This window comes from Giraffa tippelskirchi, chromosome 4 (genome assembly GCF_054371585.1).
Source record: "Giraffa tippelskirchi isolate mGirTip1 chromosome 4, T2T-mGirTip1v1.2.pri, whole genome shotgun sequence".
Lineage (NCBI taxonomy): Eukaryota > Metazoa > Chordata > Mammalia > Artiodactyla > Giraffidae > Giraffa > Giraffa tippelskirchi.
This window is the reverse complement of record NC_137278.1, coordinates 201,755,553-201,775,478: the sequence shown is the minus strand read 5'-3', so window position 1 is coordinate 201,775,478 and position 19,926 is coordinate 201,755,553. Positions and strand designations below refer to the sequence as shown.

The window sequence follows — 19,926 nt, the reverse complement described above, 5'->3', positions numbered from 1 at the left end:
CACATACATGCTGGCTACTGGTTACTTCTTTTAGTGAGCTGCTTTCTCTACATGTTCTTGACCTTCTCAACTATTACTTTTGCCCTTATTGTTATAATGTCTTCTTACATATTAAGAACATGTACCACATGTTTTCATATTCACTGTAAATCTTGTTTCTTAACAGTTTAATTTTGCATTAAAATTATGAGTATGAGAAGAAAAAAAAAAAAGGATGCCAACTCTACTTGTCTGACCAAAATGAATTAAGTTAGAAATCAATAATAGGAAACTCTGACAGATTCCCAAGTATTTGTAACTAAATTAACATACTTCTAAATAACTTTAGGACAAAATCAAAATAAAAGGGTGATAAGCCTGAATGCTTTTTCCTCAGAGGAAGAACAAGACAAGGATGACTGCTCTGGTTGCTTCTATTTGATGTTTTATGGGAAGTTCTAGACAGAGCAATAAGGCAAGAAAAATAAAAGGTACCCAGATCAGAAACAAGCAAAACTGTCTTATTTGCAGACATCATCACATCATCTATGTTGAAAACCTGATGGAATCTACAAAAATATTGCTAAAAAAGTGAATTTAGGAAAATTACAAGACATACAATCAATATATAAAACTCAATTGCATGTCTATAAACCAGCAAAAAACAACTGGAATCTTTTTTAAATGTACAACAGCATGGACTGCCCTGGCAGTCTAGTGGTTAAGACTCCACACTTCATTACAGGGGTGCACTGTGGAACCAAGATCCCACATGCTGTGAAGCACAGTAAAAAACAATTTTTTAAATAATTAAAAATTTTAAAAATGTACAACAGCACAGAAAACAAGTATAAAATGCTTCAGGAAAAATCCAACAAAAGGTAGGACCTAAACTGAAAGACGTAAAATTTTTCTGTGAGAAACTAAAGAAAATCTAAACAAACAGAGAAAAGACTAAATACTATTAAAAGGTCAATTTCCCACAAGATGATCTGTATATTCAACACAATCCCAATCAAAATCTCAGAATAACTCTAAAATCCATATGGAAATACAAAGGACATAAAATAGGCAAAGAGAGTGAATATCACTAACATTTTTTAACTTTAAGAATTATGACAAAATTATAGTAATCAAGACAGTGTATTAGCCTAAAAACAAATTCAATAATGAACCAGGATAATGGTCCAGAAGTGAGCCCACACATATGTAAGCAACTGGTTCTTTACAAAAGGACAAAGGCAATTCAATGAATAAAGGGCGACCTTTCAACAAATGGTGCTACAACATACACAAAACAACAATTGTGATTAATGCCTCACATGATAAGCAAGAATCAATTCAAAATGGATCATAAATCTAAATATAAAATCCAAAACAGGGTTTCCTTTGTGGTTCTATGGTTAAAAAAAAAAAATCCACCTGCCAATGAAGGAGACGCGGGTTCGATTCTTGGTTCGGGAGGATCACACGTGCTGCAGAGCAACAGGGCTGTGCGCCACAACCATCGACCCTAGAGCCTGAGAACTGCACCCACTGAAGCCTGCGAGCCCTAGAGCCCACACTCAGCAACAAGAGAAGCCCGCGCACTGCAACTAGAGAGCAGCCCCCGCTTGCCGAAACTAGAGAGAAGCCCACGTAGCAGCAAAGACCCAGCACAGCCAAAAATAAACATAAAAATATTTTTTTTAAAACAATAAAACTTAGAGAAAAAATATTAAGAACAGCTTCCCCAGCAGTCCAGTGGTTAAGACTACACATGTCTACCACAGAGGGTGTCGGGGGGGAAGTTCCACAGGCCTCGAGCGCAGCCCTCCCCGGCAAAAGAAAATGTAAGAGAAAACCTTTGTGATCCTGGCAAGGAAAAAATGTCTTGGACATGATGGTAACAAAAGCACAGTCATAAAAAAAAATTGATAAATTAGAATTCGAAAATTCTAATTTATCAATTAAAAAAGACAACTCATAGACTGAAAAAAAAGAAAGTTCATAGACTGAAAGAAAAGACAACTCACAGACTGAAAGAAAAGATATGTAAAATAATAATTCTGACGAAGGACTTCTATCCAGAATATATACACTTAATAGACTAATTTTTAAAATAAGCAAAATATCGTAATAGAAATTTCATCAACAATATGTGAATCACTAACAAACACATGAAAAGGTGCTGACTATCATTATCATTAGGGAGTAACACTCCACACCCACTAGAATGTCATCATCACACAGACAATACTGAGTACTAATGACGATGGGAAAAACTGGAACTTGTGCAGCCACTGTGGTAATAAGTTTGGGGGGTTATTATAAAGTCAAACAACTCCAATTCCACTCCTAGGTACCCACGCAGGAGGAAAGAAAATACATGCTCACAAAAACACCCATTAGCAAATACACAAAGTTATTATTCATACCAAACAAACGGTGGAAACAATCCAAATGTCCACCACCTCACAAAAAGATCAAGAGAAAAGAGGAGTATATCCTTATAATAGAACATAACTCAGTCAGAAAGTATTCAAGGGACTTCCCTGGAGGTCCAATGGTTAATACTCTGCGGTTCTACTGCAGGGGGTACAGCTTCAGTCCCCGGTTGGGGGACTAAAATCCCAAATGTTGTGCAGCCAAAAAGAAAAAAAGGGTTCAAAAAAGAAAAATTGAGGACATATCCAAAAGACACAGGCTTACCTGAAAGAACCACAAAGGCCAAAGCTAGGACAATCTGGGCAACCAAACTCAGAGCAAAATGAGCCTCCCGAGTCTCCAGCGGACAGGGGCAGGCTGAGGCGGCATGCCGTCAACAAAGCACAACGCTGCACGCAAGACTGAAAACCGAATCAAAGATGGACACACATTCAAATACAGTCTGAGTTTAGTGAGCAGCACTGTACCAAAGTATCTTCGTTTTGACAAACGTACCCTGGTTGCGTAAGATTAAACATCAGGAAGGCTGGGTAAAGGGTAAAGGTGAATAAATTAGTCAGAAAACTAATGTCCACTGGCCAAAATCCAACCAGCCACCTGCTTTTATCAAGTTTTATTGAGGAAGTTCACCTGTGGTCCATCCAGTGGTTAGGACTTGGCGCTTTCACTGCCAGGGCTTGAGTTCTGTCCCTGGTTGGGGAGTTAAGATTCCACAAGCCACATGGCATACCAAAGAAAAAAAAACAAAAACAAATATCTACTGGAACATAGCCATACCCATTCATATACTTACTGTCCAGTTATGGCCGCTTTTGCCTTACACTGACAGAACTAAGCAATTCTGAGAAAAAAAAGACCATCTGTCCACAAAGCCTAAAATACTTACTATCTGGCCCTCTACAGAAAAAGTTTGCTAACAGGGTAATACATGAACTCTCGGTACTGTGACAATAACTTCTCGGTAAATCTAAAATGATTCTAAAATATAAAGGGTTTGGGGCTTCCCTTGTGGCTCAGTGATGAAGAATACACCTGCCAATGCAGGAGACATAGGTTCCATCCTTGGTCTGAGAAGAATCCACACGCAACAGAGCAACTAAGCCTGTGCACTGCAATTACTGAGCCCTCATGCCACAATTACTGAAGCCCATGCACCCTAGAGCCCGTGCTCAGCAAAAAGAGAAGCTACCACAATGAGAAGCCCGCTCAGCAACTAGAGAGTAGACCCTGCTCATTGCAAAGACAAGGCTCTCCTGGGGCCCCCTCAACCAACTGTACAAAGATAGATGAGATTATGATTACACAGATATGCAGCCTGTTACTTAAGAGAGCCCCCACCCCCTTCAGAACACCCTCTCCCCTCTCTCTGGCCTTCCCAGGCTTGCTGGCTTTCCTCATGTTCCCAAACCTGGGAGAAAAGCAGATGGCAGTCAGCACAGCACTCAAAATGCAGCCCCTGTTTAAAACAAAGCTTTTAAATTCAGAATGAAGTGTTCTGCAGGAAGCAGGACATTGCAAAGCGCTTCCCCTAGGGGCTGGGAGGTGGTGATCTCTGGCTTCCTTGATCTCAGCACCATTCCTTGATAGTCAGCACCACCCACGGAAACCACTACCACCTACTCAAGAACACCTCTGTGGCTGCGCATTTCGGAGCTCTCCACTTCCCCTGTACCTTTTTTTCTTTTGTGTATTACAAACATCTTTTCCTCAGTGAGGCAACCTGAGTTTGGGATAAAAATTGAAGATATTCCTGAAGATTACACTGCAACTACATTCAAGGGGCAAAGACCTAGATTTTTCAACTTCAAGGAAGTTAAAATATTTTTAAGAACAATTTATAAATCAAACACAAAACATTATCTAATACCTGGTGGTGGTTTAGGTGGTAAGTCGTGCCCGACTCTCGAGATCCCATGGAGGTAGCCCGCCAGGCTCCTCTGTCCATGGGATTTCCCAAGCAAGAATAATGGATTGGGTTTCTTTCTCTAGGGTATCTTCCCCATCCAAGGATTGAACGCAGGTCTCCTGCCCAGCAGGCAGACTCTATCGACTGAGCTACCAGGGAATTCCGTTTATTCTAGACATGATCCCTGCAAGTACAAAGTAGTAGATACTGTCAAGGTCCTCAGAAAGTCTGAAGAAAAATGAGGAAGCTCAGACAAAATGTGGAAGCCAAATGTGATTTCTAAATTTTTTAAAAAGTAATACTATTTTAGAACTTAATATAAAATATATCCAACTATGATATGTTCACTTGAGAATAAGCCAAATAAAGAAAGAATAATCACCACAGAAGCTTCAACTTGCCAGCTTTAAATCTGAAGATGTGCTTAAAGAATATGTCTATTAAATCTTACAATTTCTGAACAAAATTCAGAAAGGATGACTAATTATATTTACTTTAGTAAAATCCACCATCTCCATTCATGGTATACTCACGCCTAACCACACTCCCAATTCTCCACCCAAATTACCACTCACCTCCCACACCATCCAAACCCTAAATACCATGCACAAGTGTCTTCCCAGGAGAAGACCAGGAAATATCAGAGCGGAAGACAGCTTGCCTCACCTAAAGATGAGGAAGCTGAGGTCCAGAGAATGGAAGAGACCTGCCAAGGTCCCAAAGCTAAAACTTGGAGTGAGGCCAGGGTCCACCAGCCTTGCGGCCCAGCGCCAGCACCGAGCAAGGCCTCCCTCCCTGTTCCCTGCCCCTGCTGAACCAGACCAGCTCACCCCTGAGCACAGTACTTCTCATGCTTTAATATGCGCAGGAATCACCTGGAAACTTCACTTAAATTCAAAGTCTGAAACAGTAATCTCAGGGTGAGGCCTAAGATTCTGCATTTCTAACAAGTTCCCAAGCAATGGTGATGCTGCTCGTCCGAGGTCCACAGATGGAAGGGAAGGTCTGGTAGCATGTGAATCTATCCTAGCCAATTCAGACTTTTACTTCCTGTACAATTTATGACTCCCGAGTCTACAGGAAATCTCCCTAGGCCTCAGTCTTCTCATAAAAATTGTTATTTTTCCTCAACTCCAAATCCCAATTCACAATTTCTACCACACGTTTCTAACTTGAGGCTGTGTGTAAGCCGAACCTCAGCGTGCCCCACATTTACCGCCTTCACCCCAGACCCAAGCCTCGTCTCAATGAAGAGTGACTGCATCCGGGTGGCCCCCAAGCCAGAGTCCCAGGACTCACAGGGATGGGACAGTCCTCCCCTGTCAGGTCCGCACCCCCTCCTCACAGCACTGAGTTTTATAACCCCCACACTGTCCTGAGGTGAAATTCACAGATAATGATGCCTTCTTACAACCATAAATATAACTTACAACCATAAATATAATTGATATATTACCCCAACTGTAATCAAGAGAAGACAAAAATTAAATACATAATAAAAAGTATTCCAAAATGTAAATGCTTAAGCATGGACTCACTAGAAGACACAGCTGCTGCTGCTGCTAAGTAGCTTCAGTCGTGTCCAACTCTTAGCAACCCCATGAACTGCAGCCTACCAGGCTCCTCCGTCCATGGGATTTTCCAGGCAAGAGTACTGGAGTGGGGTGCCATTGCAAGCATGGACTCACCAGAAGACACAGCAGTCACTTGTTAAAACAGAACCCAAAATAAAAACACAGACCAACATCAGGCTGAGGTGTAAGCAATTAACTATGATCAGTGATGAGTAAGATACGATATAGGATGTTCCAAAATGGTGAAAAACTCTCATTAACGTTTCAAACAAAACAGTATAATCTTCCCTTGGTTCTGAACCGTGGCACTCCTAAAAATCTTGGTACATGTTTAAACACTGCAAAAACTACCTTGTGTTGAAGTTTGGATTTAAATCCCAGTTTTTTCTTCACCTACATGAAAGACCTCAGGCTGGACGACTTCACTGTAGGGAGTACTTAGCCCGGTGTGACATCTAGCACCCCCACCCCATCCCCTCTCCGCCAGTGCTGCCTCTGATCTCTGGCACCAAAAGGCCTCCACAAATTCCCAGGACACTCTGGGGATGACACACCCCTGGGGATGGAACTGGGACCACGGTAGCAGTCTCTTCAAGCCACTGTCCAACCAATTCTGTGTCCAACCCTCACCCGCAGCCCCATTCAATCTCCAGCTTGGGTTGGCAGCTCTCACCGAGGCAACTGGCACAGCCTGGTAACTGCCTTTCTGGTTCCAACCTGCTGCTTCTGTACCACGAGGGAACTGAACTCGACTCTCCATTCCGCCAACAGATATTTACTGCACACTGACTATATGCCATCCTGCCCTAAACATTATAAACCACAACATTCTCTCCTGCTCAAACTAGAATAGCTCATCACCTATGGCAATTTTCAAACAGTGCTCTATTTTTAATCCGTTTTATATACTGAGTTCCTGCATAAAATTTCCTTTTAACAAAGTGACTCACAGCTTTAAAAGTCTGAAAACCCCAACTTTCAGAATAAAATCAAGTAGCCTTCCTATCTAACCATCACCTCAGCAGTAACCTCGCCTCGTCTCCTGTTCCCCCGTCCACCTTGCAGAGGGTCCCACAGTGCCATCCCCTCTCTGGCACAGCCTCTCCCTCCCTTCCACATGGACTGTCACCCTACTAAGTGACCCTCTCTCTGTGCCTACTCACCTGTTAATGCTCTACCCAGCCTTCCAGGCTGAGGAAGCTGTGAAACCTTCCCAATTCCCCTACAACCATCCCCCAATAGGCTCAGCTATTTTTTTTGTAAAACTACTAGCTTCTGCTGTATTTTGCACACTTCCATTTTAACAAATACTGTACTACAATAGTCTATTTGAACATCTACCTCTAGAATATCTCTCTTTCTCTCTCAAACTTTGTGGGCAGTGACTAAGTCTTTTACTTTACTTTCTGGCATCTGTCAGTGTACACAGCTATCCTCTCAAGGCTAAGCTGACTGAGCGCTATCAGTAGGTTTCTCTTCTTCTCAAGCAAAAAGATAAACTTCCTTACCCAAGTGATCAAAATAATTACTGCTAACAGTAAACAGCTTCCTAGGTGGCACAGCGGTAAAGAAATCACTTGCCAATGCAGGAGACACAAGAAATGTGGGTTTGATTCCTGGGTCAGGAAGATCCCCTGCAGAAGGAAATGGCAACCCACTCCAGTATTCTTGCCTGGGAAATACCATGGACAGAGGAGCCTGGCAGGCTACATTCCATGGGGTCGGAAAAAGTAGGACATGACTGAGCATGCAGGCACATACACACAACTAATGTTTACATAAAAAGAAAGCCATGGAAGGAATAGTCCTACTCACGGCTTGGCGGAAAGTTTGCAGTGATCCAAAAAAACATCTGCTTCACTGACTATGCTCAAGCCTTGTTGTGATATGGATCACAACAAACTGTGGAAAATTCTTAAAGAGATGGGAATACCGGACCACCTTACCTGATTCCTGAGGAAACCGTACACAGGTCAAGAAGCAACAGTCAGAATCAGACATGGAACAATGGTTCAAAATTGGGAAAGGAGTATGTCAAGGCTATGTAATGTCACCCTGCTTATTTTTTGTTTTAAACATTATTCATTTACTTTATTTTTAATTGAAGGTAATTGCTTTACAGTATTGCACTGGTTCTACCAAACATTAACATGAATCAGCCATAGATTTACCAATGTCCCCCTCACCTGCCTCCCCATCCCACTCCTCTAGGTTGTCATTGAGCAAAAATATGGAATGCTTCACAAATCTGTGTCATCCTTGCACAGGGGCCATGCTAATCTTCTGTATATCCTTCCAATTTTAGTATATGTACTGCCCAATCAACTAGCACCCTGTTCATTTGACTTATATGCAGAGTATGTCACATGAAATGCCAGGCTGGATTCATGGCTGTGCAAGCTGGAATCAAAATTGCCAGAATAAATATCAACAACCTCAGATATGCAGATGACACCACCCTGATGGCAGAAAGTGCAGAGGAACTAAAAAGCCTCTTGATGAGGATGAAAGAGGAGAGTGAAGAGCTGGCTTAAAACTCAACATTCAAAAATCGAAGATCACTGCATCTGGCCCCAGCGCTCTGTGGCAAATAGAAGGGGAAAAAGTGGCAACAGTGACGATTCAATTTTCTTGGGCTCCAAAATCACTGCCATTGGTGACTACAGCCACTAAAATTAGAAGATGCTTGTTCCTTGGAAGAAAAGCTAGGAAGGAAAGCTGACAAACCTAGACAGCATATTAAAAAGCAGAAACATCAGTTTGCCGACCAAGGCCCGTATAGTCAAAGCTACAGTTTTTCCAATAGTCATGTACGGACATGAGACCTGGACCATAAAAAAAGCTGAATGCTGAAGAACTGATGCTTTAGAACTGTGGTGCTAGAGAAGACTTGAGAGCCTCTTGGACTGGAAAGAAATCAAACCAATCAATCCTAAAAGAGGTCAACCCTGAATATTCAGTGGAAGGAATGATGCTCAAGTTGAAGCTCCAACACTTTGGCCACCTGATGCGAACAGCCGACTCACCTGAATCTGGCGAAGACTGAGGGCAGGAGGAGAAGGGGGAGACAGAGAATAAGATGACTGGATGGCATCACCAATTCAATGGACATGAGTTTGAGCAAACTCCAGGAGACAGTGAAGGACAGAGAAGCCTGCACGCTGCAGACAATGGGGTTGCAAAGAGTCCGACACAACTGAGCGACTGAACCAACAATAACAACTTGAAATTATGCAGCTTCTGACATGAAATAGTAAGTACCCAACCACACATATGGAACAATCTTACTAAAACTGTTTAACTTGAATCTAATCTTGAGTTAACAGAAAAACTCAAAACATGTAATATTCTGTAAGACAACTGACTGACACTCATCAAAGGGTTATAAAAAGCGAAAATTCAAGAGGACTACTCTAGATGAAAAGAAATTAAATAATAGCCAGGCGCAATGAAAGAAACCTTGACCAAAACCAAACCAACAATGAAAGATATTTTTCTGATGGGGACAGGGGGAGGAACTGAATATTAGATTAGATAATACTATAAATATGATTAAGTAATATTATGAAACTTTTTAATTTTCCTTAGAAGTATTAATAGTATTGTGGCTGTAAAGGAGAATGTTATTTTTATATTGTTCTTAAGCAATGTATGCTGAAATATTTAAGAATGAAATATCACGATGTATGTATGATAAAAAGCCTTTGACTGTGTGGATCACAAAAACTGTGGAAAATTCTTAAAGAGATGGGAATACCAGACCATCTTACCTATCTCCTGAGAAATCTGTATGCAGGTCAAGGAGCAACAGTTAGAACTGGACATTGAACAATGGACTGGTTCCAAATTGAGAAAGGAGTACATCAAGGCTGTATATTGTCACCCTGCTTATTTAATTTATATGCAGAGTACATCATGCAAAATGCTGGACTAGATGAAGCACAAGCTGGAATCAAGATTGCCAGGAGAAATATCAATAACCTCAGATACGCAGATAACACCATCCTTATGGCAGAAAGCGAAGAGGAACTAAAAAGCCTCTTGCAACTGAAGGAGAGCGAAAAAGTTGGCTTAAAACTCAACATTCAGAAAACTAAGATCACGGCATCTGGTCCCATCACTTCATGGAAAATGGATGGGAGAAAAAAATGGAAACGGTGACAGACTTTATTTTCTTGAGCTCCAAAATCACTGCAGATGGTGACTGCAGCCATGAAATTAAAAGACGCTTGTTCCTTCAAAGACAAGCTATGACCAACCTAGACAGTGTATTAAAAAGCAGAGACACCACCTTGCCAACAAAGGTCCATCTAGTCAAAGCTATGGTTTTTCCAGTAGTCATGTATGGATATGAGAGTTGGACCATAAAGAAAGCTGAGCACCAAAGAATTGATGCTTTTGAACTGTGGTGCTGGAGAAGACTCTTGAGAGTCCCTTGGACTGCAAGGAGATCCAACCAGTCCATCCTAAAGGAAATCAGTCCTGAATATTCGTTGGAAGAACTGATGCTGAAGCTGAAGTGCCTATACTTTTGGCCACCTGATGCGAAGAACTGACTCACTGGTAAAGACCCTGATGCTGGGAAAAACTGAAGGCGGGAGGAGAAGGGGATAAGAGGATGAGATGGTTGGATGGCATCACCACCTCGATGGACATGAGTTTGAGCAAGCTCCGGGAGTTGATGACGGACAGGGAAGCGTAGCATGCTGCGGTCCATGGGGACACAGAGAGTCAGACACGACTGAGCAACTGAACATGCATTTTATGTGTTATAAAAAAAAGTGCTTATTTATGTTTGTACACATTGTGTATGGGATTTCCGGGAGACTCAGCAGTAAAGTATCCTCCCCTGGAGGAGGAAATGGCAACCCACTCCGTCTTCTTGCCTGGGAAACCCCATGGACAAAGGAGCCTGGCGGGCTACAGTCCACGGGGTTACAAAGAGTTGGACAGGACTTAGTAGGTGAAAAGTTCAGTTCTGTTGCTCAGTCATGTCCAACTCTTTGCAACCCCATGGACTGCAGCTCGCCAGGCCTCCCTGTCCATCACTTCCAATGAGTAGTTGAACAACAACAATATTCACATCGTCGGAAGCAAAACTATATTCTTAAGAAACTATCCTCTTCTGAGAAACCAGTAGTATATACGTCATTCAGACAATCAGAGAAAATATCTGAATAAAATTCACCAAAAAATTCTTCTTCACTCAAAATTTTGTGACATGTCATTTTTTGAAAATTTTACACTTATAATATACACAAGGTTGGAGCAAAAACCTAATGGAGCAAAATGTGAATGATAATGACAATCGTGAATTGTATAATGAACCCATGATCAATATGAAGCTCTAACAACGTTACACAATGATGTCAACTGTATCACTGTCTACAAACATGTCTCCAATCAACAATATTTTGGTAACAAAACACGTATTAATATGTCTCCAGTTAATAATGTGATAATTGCATGTGGGTCCAAGAAATACTACAGAGAAACCTGTGCACTTTGCTCAGTTTCCTCCAATACTAGTATTTTGCACAACTATGATATTGCCACCAGGAAACTACATCCAGTGATCTTATTCAGATTTCTCCAGTTTTACTTGTACTAATCTGCATGTGAGTCTGCATTCACAGCTTTCTATCCCATTAATCATTAGATACTTGAGGAATCGAACGCAAAACAAACAAATTGATTCTTTTTGCTTCTTAAATTATCGTGTACCAACTATCGCAATGATCTACTCTTTATTTTCATCATCAAATTCCATCCTCCAGAGAAAAAGCTAACACACACAATGCTGATGCTTCTGTAGCACCACTGCAGCCAACTTTTCTTAAGATTTATTTATTTTTTGGCTGTGCTGGGTCTTCCTTGCTGTATGCAGGCTTTCTCTAGTTGTAGGGAGTGGGGGCTATTCTCTAGTTGCAGTGCACAGGCTTCTCTTTGCACTGACTTCTCCTGCTGCAGGGTACGGGCTCTAGGGCACCAGGGCTTGGGTAGCTACGGCACACTGGCTCAGTACTTGTGGCACTTGCTCCACGCCATGTGGGATCTTCCCGGACCAGGGATCGAACTGATGTCCCTTGCATTGTAAGGTGGATTCTTAACCACTGGAATACCAGGAAAGCCCACTGCAGCCAACTTTTGAGGAAAACTCCCTTTCATGAACCCAGAATGAAGATGTCTTTTTCAATATAAAATTATTTCTGTATGCTCCAGAATTAAGCTGAACTTTGCTTCTAAGGGTTAGCCCTCTAGACTGTCCCAGACAGTTCTATGCATATAGAAAAATACCCCTTCCTTCTTAGAGATTAAATGAAGAGCTATAAAAATACTTCTCATACACGATCAACAAAACATGTAAAAAGCAACTATAAAACCTCTAGAAGAAAACACAAAAGAAATTCTTGGTGATCTTAGGTTAGGCTATGATTTTTTTTAAATACAATACCAAAAGCATGATCCAAAAAAAAAAAAAAGAATTGGTAAGTTGGATTTCTCGAATTTAAAATATTCTGTTATTCAAGAGACACTGTTGAGGAGTTCCCTGGTGGCCTTGTGGTTAGGATTCCTGGTTTTCACAGCGGCGGCAGGGATTCAATTCCTAGTTGTGGAACTGAGATCCTCCAAGCAGGCGTGGCAAAAAAAAAAAGACACTGTTAAGAGAATGAGAGATAAGCCCTAGAACAGGAGAAAATATTTTCTCAGTATGCATCTTATAAAGAACTTCTATTGTAAATACATGAGAAACTCTCAAAACTCAATATTAAGAAAACAACCCAATTTTTAAATGGGTTAAAAGATTTTAAAAGATACTTCTTCAAAGTATGTGGATGGCAAATAATACTCGGTACAATTAGTCATGAGGCAAATGTAAATTCAAAACACAATGAGATAGCAGTATATACCTATTAGGACAGTTTTTCAAAACAACACTGACAGGCACACACACTAGATAGAGAGGAACTGAGGCTCACACACTGTTGGAGGGAATGCCAGAGACCACCACACTGGTTTCCAAAGGGAACCACACACAGTGCAGCACTCAACAATCCTGCTGCTAGGCATTCACAATCACACCTGTACATGAGCGCTTGAGCAACTTTATTCATGATCGCCCAAACTAGAAATAGCTCAAATGGTCTTCTGATGAATGGATAAACTAACTGGTGTGTCCCAACAAAGGAATATTTGGCAATAAACAGAACTAAGTGCTGACACATGCCACAACAGGAATTAACCTCAAATGTACTCTGCTAAGTAAAGACATCAAACCCAAAGGGCTGCATACTGTACAGTTCCATTTACGTGACACAGATAAGTCACTGCCAAGGGCTGGAGGAAATGCTGAGCTACCAAGGGGCATGAGGAAAGCTTCTTGGGGGATGAACTGATTCTACACCTTGACTGTGACAGTGTTCCACAACTGTAAAAGGTCACAGAATGTACACTAAACATGGGGGCTGTTAATATGCATAAATTATACATTAATTGAACTAATTTAAAAAGAAATTTGTTTGGGAAACAATTTGGCAGTTTCTTATAAAGTTAAGATGACCCAACAATTCCATGGCTAGCTATTTACTCAAAAGAATTGATAACAAATATCTACACCAAGACTTATAAGTGAATATGTGAAGTGAAAGTCACTCAGCCGTGTCTAACTCTTTGTGACCCCATGGGCTCCTCTGTCCATTGAGTTCTCCAGGCAAGAATACTGGAGTGGGTTGCCATTTCCTTCTCCAGTAAGTGAATATATACAGCACTTATATTTTTAACAACTGAGACACACAACAATACAGATGCATCTCAAAATCATGCTGACCAAAGCTAGATACAAAGGAACACGGACTGTAAGACTATTTTTGTGAAATTCTAGATATGGCAAACTAATCTACAGTCACAGAAAGCAGATCAGTGACTGTCTCAGACAAGAGTGGAAGTCGACCGCCAAGGGACACAAGGAAAATTCGGTGGTGACAAAAATGTTCTATATTTTCACAGGTGTTTTTTGACCACGGTGTGTGGCTTGTGGGATCTTAGTTACCTGAACAAGGATCAAACCCGTGCTTCTCAGCAGTGGAAGCACAGAGTCCTAACCACTGGACCACAAGGAAACTCCCTCAAAATGTTCTATATCTTGATTGAAGTAAAGATACTCAAAAGGGTGCATGCATTGGTCAAAACTCAAAACTACATACTTAAAAAAGATGCAAGTTTATTGTATTTAAATTATAGTTAATAAAATTGATTTTAAAACACAACGTTAAAGGCTATATATTGTCACGCTACTTATTTAACTTATATGCAGAGTACATCATGAGACATGCTGGGCTGGAGGAAGCACAAGCTGGAATCAAGATTGCCTGGAAAGTATCAATAACCTCAGATATGCAGATGACACCACCCTTATGGCATAAAGTGAAGAACTAAAAAGCCTCTTGATGAAAGTGAAAGAGGAGAGTGAAAAAGTTGGCTTAAAGCTCAACATTCAGAAAACTAAGATCATGGCATCCAGTCCCATCACTTCATGGCAAATAGATGGGGAAACAGTGGAAACAGTGGCTGACTTTATTTTTCTGGACTCCAAAATCACTGCAGATGGTGATTGCAGCCATGAAATTAAAAGACGCTTACTCCTTGGAAGGAAAGTTATGACCAACCTAGACAGCACACTGAAAAGCAGAGACATTACTTTGTCAACAAAGGTCCATCTAGTCAAGGCTATGGTTTTTCCAGTGGTCATGTATGGATGTGAGAGTTGGACTATAAAGAAGGCTGAGCATGGAAGAATTGATGCTTTTGAATTGTGGTGTTGGAGATGACTTGAGAGTCCCTTGGACTGCAAGGAGATCCAACCAGTCCACCCTAAAGGAGATCAGTCCTGGGTGTTCACTGGAAGGACTGATGTTGAAGCTGAAACTCCAATACTCTGGCCACCTGATGCGAAGAGCTGACTCATTGAAAAGACCCTCATGCTGGGAAAGATTGAGGGCAGCAGAAGAAGGGGACGACAGAGGATGAGATGGTTGGATGGCATCACTGACTCAATGGACATGGGTTTGGGTGGACTCTGGGAATTGGTGATGGACAGGGAGGCCTGGCGTGCTGCAGTTCATGAGGTCGCAAAGAGTCAGACACGACTGAGCGACTGAACTGAACTGAATGAACACTTGACTCTCAGCATAACCCTATGGAATGAGCAAAAAACTCTTCAACAAAGAAGCTGAGGCTCAGAGAGATAAGTCTGTCCACACCCTGAGCACTGCCTGGACTGGAGCCAGTATTATTCCAATGAAATCTTTTTTCCTTATTATTTCACCTCACATATTTACAGCTTGAAATTTACATCATTTTATCAACTTTTCCCTATTACTGGGATAAATGACTTGGCTTCAATCTGCTTAAAAACTATCCCAACAATCAAACAAATGTGTGATCCAGGATAGAGGGGAAGGACAACATCTATAAAAGTCACCGTGGGGACAAGTTTCAACGTTCAGATATTGATATATTACAGAATTACTGTTAATTTCTTAAATGTGAATATGCTGATGCAGTCATGTGGGAGAGGGTCCCTATTCTTAGGAAGCGTGTGGCAAAGCATTTCAGGAGAAAAGTATCACATTGCCAGCTTACTTTCTAATGGTTCATCAAAAAAGAAAACATAAAGTAGAATGTTAACAACTGGTGAATCTAAACTAAAGGTATGCAAGGCTCATCTATATTTGTCTTTGAACTTCATTGTAGGTTTGAAACATTTTTAAGTATAACGAAAAAAGATCTGAAGCTTTACAATTTTTATCATTTAGAAATTATTTTACTTTGTGAAAATTAGTATATCAATGTTTATCCACTTTAGATGAAATTTCCAAGAAAAAAAAATTTATAAAATCAGATACTAGAAACAGTTTTGAATCAAACATTTTTAAATCTATGAATGAAAACTATAAAACGCCAGTCTTCCCCTGGTAGCACAGCGGAGAGGAATCCGTCTGCCAATGCAGGGGACACAAGTTCCATCCTTGGTCTGGGAAGATCCTAAATGCCTCAGAGCCTAAGCCCATGCACCAGAATTCCTAACCCTGTACTCGAGAGCTCACAAGTCACTACTACGGAGCCTGCATGTTGCAACTACTGAAGCCCATGCACCTAGAGCCTGTGCTGGCAGTAAGAGAAGCCACTGCAATGACAAGATCATGCACTGCCCCGAAGAGCAAAAGCAACAAAGACCCAGGGAAGCTAAAATAAATAATTTCTTAAAAAATGATGAATGCCAACTTTTAAGTGTAAAAAGAATGAAACAATTTGAAAATAACAATTTGGCAACTATTATGTGATGACTGACTCAGAGCCAGCAGCGTGCAAGGATTAAAATGGGTGAAATTTTGATGGTAAACAGGATGTTTACATAGCATCTCCCAACCAGGTATGTCTCCAATTATAAGGGAAAGACAGTAAATTCACAGCGGAGAGAGTTGGTAGACACCACCTCAAACCAAGCAATGAAAGTTAATAATAACCATCACCATCGGACTAAGTGACATCACGTGACTCTTGATTCTGCTGCCATAAGGACACACCACTCCTTTAGCACTCCTGCCAAAACACAGGACCTCAATCTCATCAAGAGAGTGCATACAACAAACCCATATTGAGGGAGAGTTTCAATTTCAAAAGGTCAAGGTTATGAAAGACAAAGACTGAAAAACTACTCTAGGCTAACAGAGCTGAGAGAGATCCAGTAGCTAAATGCAACACATGATCCTACATTAAAAACCCAAGCCACCAAAATAATTTCTAAAATAACACTGAATTCAAAATCATAAAAATCTATAAATTACACATTAATATCTATAGATCTTATTCAGTATTAATTTCCTGATTCTAATAACTGTACTATGGCTATGTAAGAAAATGTTTGTGTTTTTAAGGCATGGTAGTATAGGGTACAGTGTTAGTCACTCAGTTGTGTCCGACTCTGCAACCCCATGGGCCATAGCCCGCTAGGCTCCTCTGTCCATGGGATTCCCCAGGCAAGAATACTGGAGTGGGTTGCCATCCCCTTCTCCAGGGGATCGTCCCAACCCAGGGATTGAACCTGGGTCTCCTGCATTGCAGGCAGATTGTTTACCATCTGAGCTACAGGGAATTCCTTTTTAAGGCATAAAAACACTGAAACATTTAGAAGTGAGGGGTATCATGCCTGCAACTTACTCTCAGGGAACAGACAGGTAGTTCCTAGAGGCAGAGGTGGTGTGATGAGTAAATGGGTCAGCAGATACAAATCTCCATTCATAAGATAAGTACTGGGGATGTGATATACAACATGGTGACCATAGTCAATAATACTGTGTTGTATTGATGTGTATGTGAAAATCGCTAAGAGAATAGATCTTAAAAAGTTCTCATCGCAAGAAAAAAAATTTGTAACTACACGTGGTGTTGAATCTAACTTGTTGCAGCGATCAGCCCTTAATATATACAAATATGGAATCATTATGCTGTTCACTTGAAACTAACATAATGTTATATGTCAACTGCATTTCAATTTTAAAAAGGTATAGGTAAGTTGACACATGAAAAACACTAAGCAGTGCCTGGAGCACCCACAGTGGGCACCAAATTCATGTTAGCCTTTGTCATGAAATGTAAGGTAAAAACTGACTATGAAGAAAGTTCAAGACAAGACTTCAAACATAAACAGTAATAAGAGAAGGCTAATGAACAAAAACACTAATCCTAACTTGGGTAGAAAAAAAAAATCTTTCTGTCCGTGGCTGTTATGATAGTAAACAACTAAAAATAAAACCTCAATGCTCCATTGAGGATTGGCTAAATAAAATCAGACCATAAATGCTCCGAAGCTATTAAAGTCACAATGTATGCTATGAAAGGGCATTCTACATCATGTATTATTAACTGAATAAAACAGGAATCAGAAGAGTATGTAAAAGTATGAGCCTATGTTTATAAAATATTTAATACACGCACATATCCCTCCTTGGGGGGCAAGGAGTGCAGACTCCCTCAGATGCTTGGGGGTTCCTGCAGGATGGACAGCAGTGGCGGGGGGGGGGTGGACAGGGCTGAAGTCTTCCTATTAATCCCCCTAATTTCTGCTCCTCCAAATGCAAGAGTGTGGTTTGCATCGCGGCTTCTCGTTGTGACCTAATTGCTTTTCCACACTAGCCTGGTAACCCTTGTATTTCCTAAGCTACAATCCTAAGAATGAGGATTGACCCAGTGCATCTTTTCAGGCAAGAAGTGTCGATGTGTCAGGTTACTAGCCAGGATATAGACTTACTTCACTCGGGAGGAGAGAAAGAGGGCAAAGTGCGGGTAGAACAGTCAGATTAACCTCCAAAAATTTTTGTAGAGCCAGGAAGGACATAAGACAAACAAGTAAGTGAAGGAAATACTCCTTTCTCTGGAACTGTTTACTTCCCCCGGCATGGGGAACTGTGATTAGAAAGAACCTATCACACTGCTGGGCTTCCCTGGTTGCTCAGCTGGTAAAGAATCTGTCTGTGATGCAGGAGAACCTGGTTCGATTCCTGGGTCAGGAAAATCTGCTGGATAAAGGACAGGCTACCCACTCCAGTATTCCTGGGCTTCCCTGGTGGTTCAGTTGGTAAAAAAAAAAAAACCCACCTGCAATATGGGAGACCTGGGTTGGGAAGATCCCTTGGAGAAGGGAACAGCTACCCACTCCAGTATTCTGGCCTGGAGAATTCCATGGACTGTATAGTCCATGGGGTCACAAAGAGTAAGACACAACTGAGCGATTTTCACATCACACTGATAGCTATCCTGTTTGTACATAAACTCTCATTACAGAAGGATCAGAGTCCCATTTAAATAGTAGTCTTCAGTTCAGTCGCTCAGTCGTGTCCAACTCTTTGCGACCCCATGGACTGCAGCACGCCAGGCCTCCCTGTTCATCACCAACTCCCGGAGTTTACTCAAACTCATATCCATTGAGTCCGTGATGCCATCCAACCATCTCATCCTCTGTCTTCCCCTTCTCCTCCCACCTTCAATTTTTCCCAGCATGAGGATCTTTTCAAATGAGTCAGCTCTTCGCATCAGGTGGCCAAAAGTGTTGCAGTTTCAGCTTCAACATCAGCTACAACATCAGTAGTAGTCTTACAGATCATTAAATACTAACAGAAAGAATCTAAGAACTGGAGAATTCCAAACAATCAATAGATAAGCAAGAGTAAATCTAAAATTCTAATGATAAAAAGGGTACATTTCTGTGCCCAGATTTTCATTTTCCTAAACAGGAAGCTAAAACAAGGAGCAACTGGCAATCCTAGGGGTGGGGTCACTACTGCCCCAACTCTCAACAATCAGAAGGGGAACAAGAGGGAAGAGGACTGCCAGCACAAAACAGGGAGGAAAATCTGGAAACTGACTCTTTTAAAAAGTGGGGGAAGGGTTGTCCCACAATGCACCTCTTCAGTAAGCCACTAAAAAGTTAACACAGGAGGAATTAAGGATTCTTCTTATATTGCATATTATTCATGAAAAATTTTTTTAAACATTCATTCTTTTCCACCATTCTCTTAAGCCTCCTAGAGAGCTCTCTTCCTCTCTCATTCTAGGAGAATGCAGTTTTAGCCGCTCCCTCTTCCTCTCTCCAATAGCCTTCCTTCTCTAATGTCATCTCTTGCTTTTGCTGCTGTTGTTCAGTCGCTGCTAAGTCATGTCTGACTCTGCAACCCCATGGGCTGCAGCATGCCAGGCTCCTTCCTCTGTGCTCCACTATCTCTGAGAGTTTGCTCAAATTCAAGTCCATTCAGTCGATGATGCTATCTCTAGCCTCTTCAAATCACCAACCCAATGGCTGTTTTCAACTGTAATTGTAATTTTCCTGTACTTCCCTGAAACACTCAGCAATGCAGACCCTAGAGCTGTGCAACCATCCTGTAACCACGCACAGGCAGCTGCCCAAGCACCTAAGGACATCGTCACTGAGCAGCATACCTGCCACGGTCCTCCAGACCCCATGTTCTAGGGCGAGCCACACTG

At 41.4% G+C, this 19,926-nt stretch overlaps 1 protein-coding gene and 1 non-coding gene across 2 annotated transcripts in view; both read right to left on the bottom strand.

Annotated features, from left to right (window-relative positions):
• CECR2 (CECR2 histone acetyl-lysine reader) overlaps nt 1–19,926 on the bottom strand; it is a 114,393-nt gene that overhangs the window by 83,706 nt on the left and 10,761 nt on the right. The window lies entirely within an intron of this gene.
• LOC145504027 (U6 spliceosomal RNA) lies at nt 8,111–8,218 on the bottom strand. Its single transcript, XR_014052019.1, has one exon. It is a non-coding gene; the product is annotated as a U6 spliceosomal RNA (small nuclear RNA).